Source organism: Artemia sp. Qi Xiang Cuo, chromosome 12, assembly GCF_049724085.1.
Source record: "Artemia sp. Qi Xiang Cuo chromosome 12, ASM4972408v1, whole genome shotgun sequence".
Taxonomy (NCBI): Eukaryota; Metazoa; Arthropoda; class Branchiopoda; order Anostraca; family Artemiidae; genus Artemia; species Artemia sp. Qi Xiang Cuo.
In genome coordinates, this window is record NC_142805.1 from 7,826,138 (window position 1) to 7,842,626 (window position 16,489).

At 38.2% G+C, this 16,489-nt stretch overlaps 1 protein-coding gene across 4 annotated transcripts in view; it reads left to right on the top strand.

Moving 5' to 3' along the window:
- Window positions 1–16,489, top strand: part of LOC148945731 (potassium channel subfamily K member 15-like) — a 298,031-nt gene that overhangs the window by 167,586 nt on the left and 113,956 nt on the right. Inside the window, exon 3 of one of the 4 annotated variants that reach the window (XM_089098494.1) lies at window positions 11,631–11,687. The exons of 2 other annotated variants lie outside the window; for them this stretch is intronic. The gene's annotated coding sequence lies outside the window, so the exon portion shown is untranslated. Of the gene's footprint in view, window positions 1–11,630; window positions 11,688–12,184; window positions 12,857–16,489 lie in introns of those variants that run through there. One more of the 4 variants, XM_089098495.1, reaches the window with a different exon arrangement.

Sequence of the window (16,489 nt, forward strand, 5' to 3'; positions counted from 1 at the left end):
TTGCGTGTGGGTCTAAGTTTTTGTGTGTGTGTGTGTGTAAGTTTTTGTGTGTATAAGCTTTTGTGTGTGGATGTAAGTTTTTTGTGTGTGTGTGTAATTTTGTGTGTGTGTGTGGGTGTGTGTATAAGTTTGTGTGTGCATTTAAGTTTTCGTTTGCATGTGTAAGTTTTTGTGTGTGTGTGTGTGTGTGTAAGTTTTTGTGTGTGTGTGTGTAAGTTTTGGTGTGTGTGTGTAAGTTTTCGTGTGTGTGTGTGTAAGTTTTTGTGTGAATGTAAGTTTTTGCGTGTGGGTCTAAGTTTTTGTGTGTGTGTGTGTAAGTTTTTGTGTGTCTAAGCTTTTGTGTGTGTGTGTAAGTTTTGGCGTGTGTGTGTTAGTTTTCGTGTGTGTGTGTGTGTAAGTTTTTGTGTGTGTGTGTAAGTTTTTGTGCGTGTGTGTAAGTTTGTGTGTGTGTGTAAGTTTTTGTGTGTGTGTGTGTTTTTGCGTGTGTGTGTGTGTTTTCGTGTGTGTGTGTGTGTGTGTGTTAGTTTTGTTTGTGTGTGTGTGTAAGTTTTTGTGTGTAAGTTTTTGTGTGCATTTAAGTTTTTGTGTGCATGTAAGTTTTCGTGTGAATTTGTAAGTTTTTGTGTGTGTGTGTGTGTGTGTTAGTTTTTGTGTGTGTGTGTGTGTGTAAGTTTTGGCGTGTGTGTAAGTTTTCGTGTGTGTGTGTAAGTTTTTGTGTGTGTGTGTGTAAGTTTTGGTGTGTGTGTGTAAGTTTTTGTGCGTGTGTGTAAGTTTTTGTGTGCATGTATGGGGACCGGGGGAGGGCCTTTGGGGCCCAGGGGGGGGGGCGTTTGGGGGTCCGGGGACCTTTGGGGGACCGGGGGAGTGCCTTTGGGAGCCCAGTGGACCTTTGGGGACCGGGGGAGGACCTTTGGGGGCCTGGGGGACCCTTGGAGGCCGGTTGGCCCTTTGGGAACCCGGGGGACCTTTGAGGACCAGGGGAGGGCCTTTGGGGTTCTGAGGAGGGCGTTTGGGGGATAACATTTCGAAATTTTTACTTTTTAGTTTACTTTTTTTTGCGGCGCATCCCTGCGGCGCATCCTGCGGCGCTTTCCTGTGGTGCCTCCCTGCGGCGCATCCCCTGCGGCGCTTTCCTGACCCGCGGCGCATCCCTGCGGCACATCCTGTGGCGCTTTCCTGCGGTGCCTCCCTGCGGCGCATGCCTGGCCCGCGGCGCTTCTCGGGCCCGGGGGACCTTTGAGGACCGGGGGAGGGCCTCTGGGGTCCGGGGTGCCCTTTGGGGGTCCGGGGCCCTTTCAGGACCAGAGGAGGGCCTTTGGGGGTCTGGGTGGGCCTTTGGGGGTGCCGGTGGCCCTTTGGGAGCTTGGAGGGCCTTTGAGGACCGGTGGCTTCCTTCGGGGTTGGGGTAGGAGGATTGGAACCCTTTGGGGTTGGGGTAGAGGACCTCACAACACTGTTCAAATGAAACTTGTGTATTATAACGACCACAGAGTTTCACCATTAAATTCTCTTCTAAAATCTCTTCAAAAATCATCTTTCAAAATGTCTCTAACTGTTTCGCCGAAATAGTTCCATAACCTGTCTAAAACTGTTTCACCCAAATAATCCCTAAACGTAATTCAGCGTGTTCCTTTTGTTTTTGGCATCTCTGCGCTAATGCATTTCAAATTAATAAGAAACCTGATTCCCGCGCTAAAACAATTCATCGCTAAGATGTTTCTTGGAGAATTGTTTCCATGGCCTTTGGCTATTAATATCCTTTGGAGTTCGACCAAAAGAGTTGTTTCCGAGGCAAAGACATTAATGACTTGGATCTATTCCTGGAGAATCGTTTCTAGGCGAAAATTTTTAAAGTCTGACAGATGATGTCATTGGTTGATTGATCTGTCAAGAGAGGGGAATTAATTTGTTGTTTGTAAGGGGAATTATTGATTCACGATAGGTGAATTGAGGTCGACAGCACAGGTGTTCCAAATTCCGGGAAACTCATAACATTTGGCTCGAGCAACAATAACAAATACTATTTCTGGATCATAACATTCGCGATCGATTACGCAATCAAGTTCTCGGAAATTCACTTCCCCCTCGAGTCCTAGATCAATAACATTGTTCCCGTTAGAATTCAATGCGCATGTGCAACCTTCGTTCCGGAGTTATTACACATAGAAACATCAAATAAATCGACCTTGGAAAAAAGAGGTCATTGACCACATTAACCACGTGTTCTCCCTAATGACTCTATGCCCATATATGGAGTCCCGTCAGTATTCTATGCCCATATAAGGAGTCCCGTCACGAGTACTAGGGTCACTTCTACTCCTCATCAGATTATCAAAACCTGCTGCAAACTCATCCAAGGGAGCACTGGGTGGCTTATACACCACACTAATTAATTTTTTTTTCAAATTCTAATTCCAAGCAAAAACTTTCAATCTTACCTTTTATTCATATACCCAGATCCTCCCTCACTATATACCTTATATTTTTTTTTTTATCAAAAATCCCAGGCCTCCTCGGTTCATAGTCGATCGGTTCCTTACCTCAAAATCATATCCTGGAAAAGAAAAAGCCGAGAGAGAGTGGTCAGAACTCAACAAAGTTTCACAAATACCCATTATACCAAATTTTGAAGAAGATATCTCCATCATCTGCAGAACATATAAATATCTTTTAGTTAGGTGGCACTTTTACTGGCAAAGATGCGGCGACATGTCCGAACTAACTTGCGACGGCAATATGTAAGAACTCTCACGAAGAGGCTTTGAATTAGTAATAGGCAAATCCTCACTTCCAATTTGGGCCTCTAAATAATCGTCAATACAGAGCGGATTACGCATAAACCTATTAAATCATTCGACATATATAAAGAAATAAACTAATTTTTTTTCTAAATGAATAAAAGATAAAAAAAAACAAGAATAGAGTTTAATACTAAAAAAAAAGCAAAACAAACAATAAAACACAAATAGTCATCTTTTACTAAGACACTAGAGGGGGTCAAACAGCGAGCGGATTCCTTTTGGGTGGCTATCACCCTGCTCACGTTTGTAAACAGGGCCATATTCAGACCACACGTTTCTTACACCGTATCTGTCTGTCGCACCTTCAAACTTGCTTTTTTTTATTTTTGTAAGATATTCAGTGACGAATAGGCCCGATTTTTCCAGCTTTGATTTTGCTGTGAAAACAGCCTACACCGTAACTTTAGTTGCAAATTTAACAAGAACTGGCGCAACAGTCGTATTTGGGAGTCTAAAACAATTCACAGACAACAACTGTTTTATCTGGACATTTTCACCCATTTTCTTCACTAAATCTAGAACAGTAATTCCCAGGCCATTTTCAGGGTCCTGCTTCACTCCCCCCCCAAAAAAAAAAATAACAACTAAAGAATCAAGTAATCCCTCGTGTTCGTAATCATCCAGCTTTTCCTCAATAGTAGCCACCTGAAGCTCTAATGACTGAATCTGCTTATCCAGAGATGAAAATAGTTTTTCTATTTTCTCAAACCTTATGTTTTATTCTAGCGTGATCGAATCATATAAGTCCGAAACAATCAGTTCAAAGGTTCAGAGCGGCTTGTTGCGGTGAGCCTGCTACTCCTGTCATGGAAAAACTTTTTCCTGAACTTTTTTCTCTATTTCTTTTACTAGGTCATATTTAAGCTTTGCAACTTCATCTTGTGCTAAAGTAAACTGATTTTGGATTGCAGATGTTCCGCCCGAAGTAGTTAAATCAGTACCCGCCCTTTTCGCAGTTTTCTTTTTCATAAACTGATAGTAAAGATCCAGAGAAGATTCACACCCACGGAAAGGATGATTTACATCCTTAGCCGTTTCTTTTTCGAAGCTTCCGCATAATTTTCACTCTATGAAAGAAGATACGCTTCCACCACAGTCTGAAAGTCATGGGATCCATAGCAAACAACAATGAATTTAGGCGTGGACTCTTTTGGTTTGTTATGCTAACGATCCGGACTGGCCAGAGGGGATATCCCTTGAACTGAACTGCCGCTAAATCTCTTTTCTGAAACTGTACCATGATGAAAATAAAAATACCATAAATCAAAAATTGTCTTATCTTGAATGGACAGGGGCACATGAATAAGATTTGACTTTTTTAAGAAACAACTTTTCAAACAATAGGGCCATTGAATTGAAATAGGATATGTGTTTTAAAAGCACTATAGAGCTTTAGCGTAAGGAACGGAGCTGGGAAAGGGGCAGTCCTTCCATGCATATGCAGTAATATCTCATTGTTTTGAGTTTTAATATCATCTTTAATTTTTATTTAAGAAAAACTAGTTTTTTCTTTTTAAAATTGGCAAAACAAGAAAATATTATTTGTCACATCATTTATAAGAACATGGAAGAATCGCAAAACAGAAATTACAATGGAAATAGGGTGGAATTATAGGCTGTAAAATGAATATTGAATAGTGTAATATTATGCTATCTGAAACAAAACTATTCGAAAAAATATAATTTTTGGCAACAAGATCCATTTAAATTTATTTTTTAAAGGCAGATTTAGCGATTTGACACTTACTTTTACCTCGTGATTAACCAAATTAAATGGGAATTCTAAAGTATAAGAATTAAATTTTCCCTTCACCAGCTTTTTTACACTGGGTTATCGTGTACAGTCAATTAATAGTTTAAGTCTATCTTTGGATCAAGAGCGTCCGCCAAGTTAACACAAGTAAATCAGGATACCGCATTAAAAAAAAACTTTCCTTCTGAAGGAAAATAGGGAGCTCTTATCGATCCTCTTAAAAGTTATAGGTAAGAAAGGCTTTTTCAAATAAATCTTAAGCTTATCGCTTGAAATGCGAACAGAATGTTTAAAATTGTTGACGTTTTGTAGTTCATTAAACTCAATGAAAAAGTGAAATGGCTTTGAAACTGGTTGTGCAAATACCGACGATAAAACTTAAATGTTAGAAGGGAAGGGAAGACTTCTAAATTATAGTTTCTTTACTTGATCCTTAGGTTATTTCTAAATAATATATTTGGAATTACTATTTTTTTTGGTTAAAAGGATTCATAATTAAAGAAGAAAGAAAAAGATATCATTCTAAATTTTTTCCGGTTGCAAAATTTCTTTTAATTTTGTTTTAGAGAAAGTCATGTATTGAGCACGGGATAAATACTTCAAAATCAAAACGTCTTGAGGCCCACTCTGTGTTTCCTGCACCCCCCCCCCCTATTGATCAAAATTTTGTCTAAGAGAAAACAAATTAAATTTCATTTGAAGACTTTTAGAATAAAAGTTAGCAAAATATAATTCAAAGTCATAATAAAAGGATACGTTTGGCACCCATTGATATATTTATTTGTCTTTCAAATAGCATCTGGATGGAGGAAAAGTATTTTCGTCTTTTAAAATAGTTTCGTTAGCAGCTATTTAGAGTTAATAGTTGCAGCCAAAGTGTCAGATTTGAAGCTTTACTAAATCAAATAACAAAGGCAATTAAAAAAAATTCAGTTTCACCCGAAGCAATATTTTATATTCACAACAAAAAAAAAGGAGTTGGAAAAATTCTAAGAACATAAGGCTGTCAAACACTTCTTCGGTTAGCCGTTGCCAAACTGTCAGATTTAGGGAACTACCAAATCAATTGGCAAAGACCATTAGAAGAAAAATGATTCAGAATTTTGCCAGTAATTATGTGAGACTTTGACGTTTAATCTTTCATTTTGTGTTAAAAAAAAGGACAAACAATAGCTTCAAACAGCACAAGCAATACAATTAGTAAGTTTTTGGTGAAACTGAATGACAGTCACTGATTATATCCAGGGAATTAATTTCTTATATTGGCAATAACGACGCTAATCGAAATCTAAACCAGTTTTTCACATTTTCACGTGTATATATATATATATATATATATATATATATATATATATATATATATATATATATATATATATATATATATATATAACATAACTATTAGTAAGGTGCACAGAATACTAAGCCAGCTGGATGTCACCAAAGCTTCAGGACCTGACACGATTCCCAATCTCATACTTAGAAGATGTGCCCCTGAATTGCTGTTTCTCTCGCCTATCTCTATAGAAAATGCTTTGCAGCGGGATCATTTCCGAAAGCCTGGAAAACTGCTCATGTGGTCCCTGTTCAAAGGCAGAGTCTGACCTTACTAATGTAGGATCATATCGTCCAATAAGTCTGCTGTCCTGCGTAGGTAAAGTTTATGAAAGCGTCATTAATAAGACCTTTACCAATACCTTGAGTCACATCTGTTGTTGGCAGACACGCAATACGGTTTTCGCAGAAAACGGTCTGCGTTAAACTCTTTGATTGCACAGTATCAAGAGTTGGTTGAGTTCCTTTCTCAGGGACATGATATTCGCCTTCTCACCTTTGACATTGCAAAAGCCTTTGGTCGTGTATGGCATGAGGGACTTCTTTGTAATCCATGGTCGACTATTTAATGTGCTTGCTGACTTTCTTCGTCAAAGATTGTTGCAAGTTGTCCTCGATGGCTTCATATCAAAAGAACACCCAGTTTTATCAGGAGTACCCCAAGGAAGCATTCCTGGGCCAACTCTTTTCTTGGTGTTTATAAATGACCTAGGAAACAACCTTGTGAAAAAACCTCACCACTTTGCGGATGACACAACAAAAAAAAACATCAATCGCAAAAGACGAAGATCCCGGTAAACCCCACAAGGAGCTTCAGGCTGACCTGGTGAAAATTAAGGCGTGGGCAGATGCATGGCTTTTAAGTTTTAACACATCGAAAACAAAAGATCTCCTAATTTCTAAGGCGCGTAATATGAGGGCTCATCCTGATTTCGTCTTCAAAGGAGAGGTAATGACGCGAGTTGATACACTGCGCCTACTTGGAGTTAATTTCTCTTCGGATCTCTTATGAACTGAGCATCTCAGTAAAATTAGATCAACTTGCAACCAGAAATTGGGTGTTATTCTAAGATGCAAAAGTCTTCTCCCTGATGATTCTATTCTGCCACTTTTCAATTCGTGCATCAGACCTGTCATGGAATATGCATGTTCTCTATTTGCTGGTGCACCAAAAAGCCACATCGCTCCACTCCAACATATTCAAAATAGAGCAGTGCGTGCAGCAGCCTCTGGCAACACGAAAGCTAAGACCCCACAGCTGATCCAGGAACGTTTCAATGTGGCGTCCATGTCGGTTTTCTGTAAGTATTTGTATAACCCTCCATCGGAGGAGCTATCGAAGCTCGTTCCTGATAAAGTAAAGCCCTTGCGATCAACTCGCCGAAGTACAGCTCTTCAGGACTACCTTCAGCAGTGTACTCTTCGCCAAGAGTATCTGAAAAGAAGTTTCGCCCGGCGATAGCTTGCCATATGGAATAGATTTCCGGCTGAGGTAATCCCAAAAAATCCTTCCCTTAACGCGTTCAGGAGAAGGTATAACAAGTGATTCAGTGTTAGAAAATGAGGTAACTACCAGGACTAGCAGCAAATCATCATTTGTGATGGAGCCGTGAAGCCTGTAATAAAAAAAATAAATAAATAAAATATATAATGTTTTAGAGGTAATTACTTGCCTGAAAAAAAAGGAGATAGAGAGAGAGAATAAGAAAAGGACTGTCATTTTACTCCAGTAATTGAGATAAATATGCACTTGAACGAGGTTACTCATCTATCCAACTACCTAGGACAAAACAGTATAACCGAACCGTCAACTGAATCAAAATGTCCAAATCCATGCAAAGTCGTCATCAATAAATGTAAGTCGTTGTAAATTTACAAGTGAAAGCACCTTAAATATAACAAAATATTTCCAAGTAGTAACCATTCATTAGGGCTCATTATATATCATACATATATATATAAGTAATAATTGTGTTTTAGCGTATTCGTGTATAGTCTCTAAAACGGCTCCATATTTTCTCGGGAAAATTTGTATCTTGGGATGTTCTCACATAACAAAGATCTAGATAGGTCAGAAGTCTAAGAAAAATTGTTCAGAGTCTTAATGTTGGATTTTTGCAAATTACGTAATGTACTATCTTATTAAATCATATAAGCATTTCTTATGACATCATATATAGCATCATATAAGTATTTGCTTATATGATGTCATGCATAGCATTAATAAGATTATTGATTATCCAACGCAACAGTTATTTATAAAATATAATATTTGTTGGAAGGACCAGAAAACGAAAATTTGCAGTTGCAGTTACTATAAATGATGGTTCTTTGGAACCAACACCTGAACTATTATACAGGATAAGATGTGATATTTTAAAACCTGAACCATCAATTGCGACAACACCAATACAAACAGCTAAAGCAAAGGCCATTGCCAAATTGTCTGAAGTAATCAAAATCCAAAATGGAATCAAAAATTATAATGAAGAGCAAATATACGGGCGGTTAGAAGATATGTGAAAACGACAACTAGAGGGTGTTAAAAATAAAATGAAGGCCAAAGACACACGCGGTTAGAAGAAATACGACTCCAAACAAGTGAGGGAGTCAAAAATGAAAATAAAGAGCAGCAAGTGAATGAGAAGCAACCTGGACAGCGGGAATCAAAGCGTCTCAAAATTGAAAATTATAGTGATGATGATTGGGATTTTGACATGGATAAGGTCATCAATGCCTACAATACCTTTGAAAATCAACAAAATGGACTGGATAATTCGTTGGAAGAAAAAGAAGTTTTTGTCCCACCACCAATTAAAAGAAACAAACGTTTTGGGATATGGGTTTCATAATGACAAAAGACAAGCCAAGGCATAAGAAGAAGGTTTTGTCCTATCGCCTTAACGATTAAAAACAAAGGTGGTCGTCAATACGTTCCATACCTTGTAAAATCACAAATATCAAGGAGGCACACTTGTGCCTCTATAAAGAGGCGACCCACCACAATGTTAAGCGATTTCAGGTCCTAGAGGTCGCAGAGAGACGGCGGTAATCGCATTTTGTAGCCCAAGCTCAAACTAAGAAACTTGCAAAATTTCATCCTCCTCTGACTTTATCTTCATGGGGTAAACTGGGCCTGAAGTTCCGACCCTCCAACCACAGCCCCCCTTTAACGTTGTCCGATAGGGCTGAAATTTGGAGGTTAAGCTTTCCTATGGACCGGGAACTTATCCGCGAAATTTCAGCTTAATCCGATCACTCCTTCTGTTTTCAAAAAAACAAATATCGCCACTTAAATTTCATTTCTTTTTTTTTTCTTAGCCACGCCTACAGGACACAGTTGGCAACGGATCCGGGTGACTGAGGACTCATTTAAAGCAGAATTCGACCTGTTAGGGCCTGTTGATATTTTCAGACCGAAAAAATTACCCCCCCGACTTTACATTTACGGCCAGCCACGGGTTCCTATATTGGCCCATGTTAATTTTTGCCACCACAACTCCCCCTTTAACGTTGTCTGATCGGGCTGAAATTTAGAGGATAAGCTTTCCAGGGGCCTGGAAGCTTATCCTCGAAATTTCAGCTCAATCTGATCACTCCTTCCCTGTTTTCCAAAAACCACATATCAAGATTTTTGAGAATTTGCTTGCGTCGAAAATAGCTTCAATTTGCTAAACAACAATAACTATTGTGTTTGTATAGTCTAGCGGCTGATACCCCAGACTTTCAGGCGGATAACCCGGGTTCGATTCACCATCAGAGCAACTTTTTTATATACTTTGAAAAGAAACTCAGTTTCTTTTTTAAATTATTTGAAAAAAATTACGTTTTCTAAAGAGTTAAAGAGGCTGAGTTACAAGGTCGACCCTTAAAACGTACAGGGATTAGGAGGCACAGTTGGGGGGCTGTTAAAGAGGCTGAGTCACAAGTTCGAACCTTAAAACGTACAGGGATTAGGAGGCACCCTGTACGACGTGATTTGAGTATTCAGGAATTAAAAGCCTTAACACAAGAATGTTCAAGAGCGGGGGGTTTGGGGGCGGCAGCCCCCAACTTTAACTCCTGACACGATCAGCTAACAGTTAGTCAAGCAATAATAAGTAATAAACTGTACAAAAACGTGCAGAAATTATTTGAAAAAAACTACGTTTTCTAAAGAGTTAAAGAGGCTGAGTTACAAGGTCGAACCTTAAAACGTAGAGGGATTAGGAGGCACAGTTGAGGGCTACCACCCCAACCCCCCGCTTTCGCAGCCTTTAAATATAAAAAAAATTTCTTTAAACTGAAAGTAAGGAGCGACATTAAAACTTAAAACGAACAGAACTTATTCCGGATATGACAGAGGCTGTGCCCTCCTCAACGCCTCGCTCTTTACGCTAAAGTTTTTATTGTTTAAAAAAAGAGTTGTGAGAAAGTCAAACTTTAGCGTAAAGAGCGAGGCGTTGAGGAGGGCAAAGGCTCTTTCATGTACGGAATAATTTTTGTTCGGTTTAAGTTTTTATGTCGCTCCTTAATCTTAGATTAAATAATTTTTTTTATATTTAAATTATTCACCATCTGGGGGTTCGTGAAGTGGTATATCCCCCCCAGTGACGCCGAATACCTGTACGTTTTAAGGTTCGACCTTGTAACTCAGCCTCTTTAACTCTTTAGAAAACGTAGTTTTTTTCAAATAATGAAATGAATAAATCGTTGGAAGAAAAAGAAGTTTTTGTCCCACAAACTGAACAATTGAAAGAAACAAAGGATCGGCAATGTCTTTCATAATGACAAAAGACAAGCCGAGGCAAAAGTTAAAGGTCCAATAAAAGAAAATGTAAATTTACATAGGCACCCCTTCTAATTTAAAGTCCAATTGGACGTCATGACATCAAGAAAAGGTTCAAACTGTCTGCGTTTAGAAGACAAGCGAAATTGAGAATCTATATATAGAAGCCTGTCGAATGACAGTGCCTGGCTCCTGGGGCCAGAGCCGGGCTATATATTATATATATATTATATATATATATATATATATATATATATATATATATATATATATATATATATATATATATATATATATATATATATATATATATATATATATATATATATATATATATATATATATATATATACTATCTTTATAAACAAGCAATAATTGTATATTTATTTGTATATTCGTGTATTTTTTTTCGAAAACGGGTCCATATTTTTTCTGGAAAATTGGTATCTTGATAGGTTCTGGTATAAAAAAAAAAACTGGTATATAGATAAGTCAGAAGTCTGAGAAAATTCGTTAAGCGTCTTAAATTTGGAAAAAAAAAGTTTCGGAAAAAACCAACAGAGAGAAAAAACTCAATGAAAAAAAAAACAACAACAAACGAGACTGCGGGAAGTGGAGAGAAAAAACGAAAAATGTAGAACAACCGGATATTTCGCCTGTATCAAAACAAGGTGTCTTGAAGAAGCACAAGATGAAAAACCAAACTAAAACTAAAAACAAATAAAACCGCCACCAATAAAATACAATTGGTGCAACTAATCCACTTAGGGAAAAGAAGCTGTTAGAGTTACTTCAGTCAGGACACCAAAGCACCTGAGGTAAAAAAAATGAAATTACGTTAATTATTCTGTTGTAAAATAATCCTCTAATTGGCTATTGCTGAAGCAAATCGTTTTCGTCTAGCAGGTAAAATAGTCCCTTGGTGATTATTTAAGATCTTAATACCCTTATTGACTGTTGATTTACTTTTCAAAAGATCATCATAAATCGAGTCAATATTTGAATTTCCTGTGTCCCTGTTTATCGAAAGGTTAGCAAACATATGTTTTTTTTTTAATTTCTATAACTTCTGTCGCCCACTGAGTAAAATCCCTATCATTTGAAATAGCTAAGGCCTCATCAAATTGTACAAAATGATTGGGTTGAATCCAAATATGCTTTGCTAAGGCTGAAATAAAAGTTTGTAAACTTTTAGGAATCAGCAAATATTCAGAATTAATATAGTTATCAAGGAAATGGTATTTGACTAGGAAGTGGATTTTTGACAGAATATTCAGAATTAATATAGTTACCAAGGAAGTGAGATTTTGACTAGGAAGTGGACTTTTGACAAAGTAATATTCGGAATTTTAATTGTGGGTTTCGACCCGGAAAGGCCCACTTTCAAAGTTTACAGATATGGGGTTTTTGATTTGTTGATTTGCAATTTAACGGACCTTGGAAGTGATTATATATATGAATTTCTGAAGCGCTTAGAGCTAGTTCCTCTCTTGTCTTGATGCAGTCAAGCTCTTGTATAGTATTTGCTTTGTATAATAAACACATAGTTTATAGTAAAATAGACTCTTTTACCTCCTTCACGAGAACCCATAACTGAATGATTTGGCTACGTTACCAAAACGCTTATGAAAGTAAACCCTTTATCAGCAGAACGAAAGAGGTTTACAAAGTGATGGAATCGGCTTTCCGTGGGGGAGGATTTGTCAGCAGTGCTAGCAGTGAACTTACAGCTAGTGATTTGTGGACTGTACCTGATCTTTATTGGACTTGAAATTTGGTGAGTTTTGCACCATACCTTTGCACCTGTGCCTGTACCCCTTACACTGTCTGAAAAGTTATTTAAACTTTTGTGCTAAATACGTCTGCTGTATTCAAGCAATTTCTACCGTCGCTAGCCCCACAATTTTGCGCTTGTTTTTCATCTTCACTGCCTGAAATCTAAGCCTGCTTACTTGTGTTGGGTCAGTGGCGAAGAGACATTTCCGCCATCGGCGAGGCCAATTTCCGCCGAAAGCCATCTGGCTTAAGTGACTTTGTTTCTGAAGCGAGGAATTTATTCTCCAATATACACCTAGGATTTGCTATTGTCACCGTTGCCGTTTGTTGCTGTCGCCGTTCTCCATTCTGCCGTTAACTAAGTGCCTACATCAGTAAACTGTGACCCGAGTAAATTAATGGAAATCAAAGAAAAGTGAATCGGTAAGTCACGCTTTCAGTTCGCACCGCGAATATAGGAACCTTGCTAGGAGTGATATTCATTGTTTAAATTTTGAATTTATTAGACATTATTAACTACCAGATTTTAACCGTTTTCTGATCGTTGTTTGCTTGCATAAAATGAGTGAAATACCTATTCTAGACCCTACTGATAGTGGGTATAATAAAGCAATTGCTCTCTTATTTTTGAGGGAAGTTAAAAGTAAAGGCATTAATGTCCCGGAAAATTTTGACTCTGAAAGTGAAGACTATGAGCCTGGTCTAGCTGTAAAATTTTTAATGGAACTTGGAAACCTTTTGGCCAAAAAAAAAAACGATAATGAGGGAGGGACTTCTGGGCAGGGTGCAATAAATGGATTATTGAGATATAAGGGTCATGTTTACAGTGAAAGCCGGGGTTTGATTGGGCCTATTATGGACCCCTTAGCAAATATTACAGTTTTAGATAATCCAAAGTTTATTATGGCGTTTTTCAGCTAATTGAAAAGGGTGAAAGCGTTGATCAATAGGTCTGATAGTCAAATAATCAATGCAATTCCGTTGAGGGTCAGAGAACAGTTGTTGAATTTTTTTGAGGATAGGGACCTTATGAATAGTGTAAGTTTAGAAGAATTGCAAAGAGAAAAGACCGAGGCGTATTTGCCGGGAAAAACCGCTGGGAAAAAATTTAAGGAATTAGCTGAGCTCAAGTAGTCAGCTAATGAAACAGTATATCAGTTTCATACGAGAGTTGAGAGTGCAGCAAAAGCTTACGGGTTTGAATTTGGAACTCCAGCTGTTTTTCCCGAAGGGATAGCTTTGCATTGTTTTGTTGAGGGCTCAAGGGTGAATATAAAGAGGTATTTATTAGAGCATGAGGAGGAGTATAGTACTTTGAAAGAAGCGTATAAGGTTGCAAAACGTTATGAATCCATAGAAAATGCAGTTTTAGAAGAGAAACAGGAATTTTATCGGCTGCCGTAGGGTGTGGCATGACAATTACAGGGCAAGACGAGGAACTCCGTCGAGGCTGGCACGACGTAAAACGAGGTCAGGGAATAAGAGGTAGGTCATTTGGTAGGGGATACAGAGTTAGAGGAAGAGGTCAGGATAGAAGTTATAGTGTAGATAGTGGAAACGAAGGATTTGGTTATATGTCCCAGGAAAGTGGTAGTAATATTCCCGCTACCAGTTGGGATTGAAATAGATTATCTCGGATTAGAATCCGACATTACCAGATGTCGATTACCAGAGTAAGCTCGGTTTCAGAGAAGAGACCCTGAGTTAAAGAGAGTCATTGAGTATCTTGAGTCAAAGAATTGGGGTGATAATTCTTTGAATGGAATTCATGTTGGGATACGTGGTGCTGGGACTGGTGAAGGGGCGGACGTAAGTCGACCGAGGGACCAGCTTCCAGGTTATAAGGAGGAACCTGGAAGGAGTAGTGCCAATGGTTGAACTGCCGGGTTTCTTAGTCCATCCCAATAGCCCATTGAATTCGCATAAGACTTAGCGGCTCTTTCAACTCGTTTTAAGAATTGATATACTGTTTCATCCGGAAATTGTTTACATCCCACAAGATCTTGTAAGATTTGCCCGGGGCTGCGTTGAGGAGCAAAAGCCTCCACCAGATGTTTCCGCAATGTATCAAGTGTTAAATTCACCTTATTTAAATCATCAAAAAAAAAGGAAAATTCCCCTTTCATTAACATCCCTGCTGTGGCAACAACTTGCTTTTCCGACCAAGTTAAGGTATCCTGAATTCTTTTTAGTTGGCTAATAAATTCAGTTATTTGTGAGACTTCTGTTAATGGTGCTATTAAGGAAGCTAAATCTGTTGTTGCGCTGATTGAAAGGTTATCACTTGACGTTGGATTATTTGTTGGATGCGGTTGCTGTGAATTTTTACTTTGGGGGTTAGATGAAATTTGTAGATAAAGGGCCATTACCGCTGCTTCCCAGAGACTTATGTCAGAATAAAACTTAGCGACTATTTCTTCGTCATAATCATCGCTACTTGGATCAAAGGTAGGGGGTATTTCTATGTTTCGTAATTCTTGCTGTGCAAGGAAGGCTTTCGCTTTTACTTCATCAAAATTATCATTTTCAGGATTTAATTCTGGGATATTCATGGTTAAAAAAACTAAAAATTGATACAAGAAAATAGCTAGCCTAAGCACTCCTAACTTTTTCCTATGCGCACAAAACTTTAGGGCTCACACTTACTCTTTATGTTTTTCACTGGATGCAGATCCCTCCAAGGTTTCTTCTTTGATGGCTGGAGATGACAGGAGATGTGCGTAAGTTGGTGCATCTTTATGTTTTTCACTGGATGCAGATCCCTCCAAGGTTTCTTCTTTGATGGCTGGAGATGACAGGAGATGTGCGTAAGTTGGTTGGCTTCGGTTGATGAAACTGCGGTGACTGTGAAAAGTTAAGACGACCCTGTATAAAAATATGTCTGGCCAGTATTTTATTTACTTCTGGGGTTTGTTTGGATGAAATGGCATCGGTCTGGCTCTGATATGGATGAACTGGGCTCGAAAAAGTACAGCACTTCTGACACCATTGTTGTAAGCTTTACTTTTGTTGTCTAATAGTTGGGCGAGTCCATCCAATGGTGCTTACAACTGGTTTACCATTCTGCAGAGCAATATATTCAAGTCCAATAGAGATTTCATATAAACAGTCTTTATATATATCAAAGCCATAGCTTGCTACATACTTATCACGTACAATGCATAAGTTCGACTCTGCCTATCCAAAGGCTAAACGCACCAATATATACGTATCTTTCTATGGGTTTATGAATATTTTCTAGGAATCTAGTCACTTTTCACATTACTATGGTTAAACACATATTCAAGGAAATCCCTTGGATTCCGTGACAAGCGGAAGTTGTAACAAAAATATTGACAGCTAGGTTAATCTATTAACACAATTTAAATCAGGAAGATACTTTACAAAGGCCTGGACTTGGCGCCGAATGGGGTAGGCGGTGGATCACCCAGCCTCAGAAATCCCGCAGGTAGCGCGCCTAGTGAGAGAGATGCAAATTTGCCGAGAGAGAGTAATTCAAATTTCGGCGACAAAGAGAATATTTCATGTGTGAAGAGAGATGAAGTCATGCGTTCAAAAGAGAGAGAGACTTACCGTTGTGGTTTGTTCGAATTTTTGACAGTTTATTTATGAAGGATGATGTTCTTTATTGCTATCCGGTAGGAGGCGTTGGCAATGAAAAAAGGTACCCTAGAACATCTAGAATTGTCTTGACAAGCATCCTAATAGATTCCGCAATAAAGCTATCACATGATCATTCACTTATCGGTGGACATATGTCAGTTGAGAAGACATTAGAGTGAGTTAGTCGAATTTTCATTTTTGATAAAATAAATTTGAAAGTCATAGAATTTTTGTGAGAATTGTAACGTGTGTCTGCGTAAAAACAAGCTTCATCTATGTTTTTTGTTTTGGAAGGGTATATTTGGAAGTTGATTTTGGGAGTTGCTGAAATTTCATAAGCTGAAAGTTAGAAAAGAAAAAAAAAATTGATTTGAGAAGTAAAAGAAAGGATAAATGCCTTTACTTTGTTCTTTGGAATATATTAAAATCTTCATTTGTTTTTAAAAAAAATAT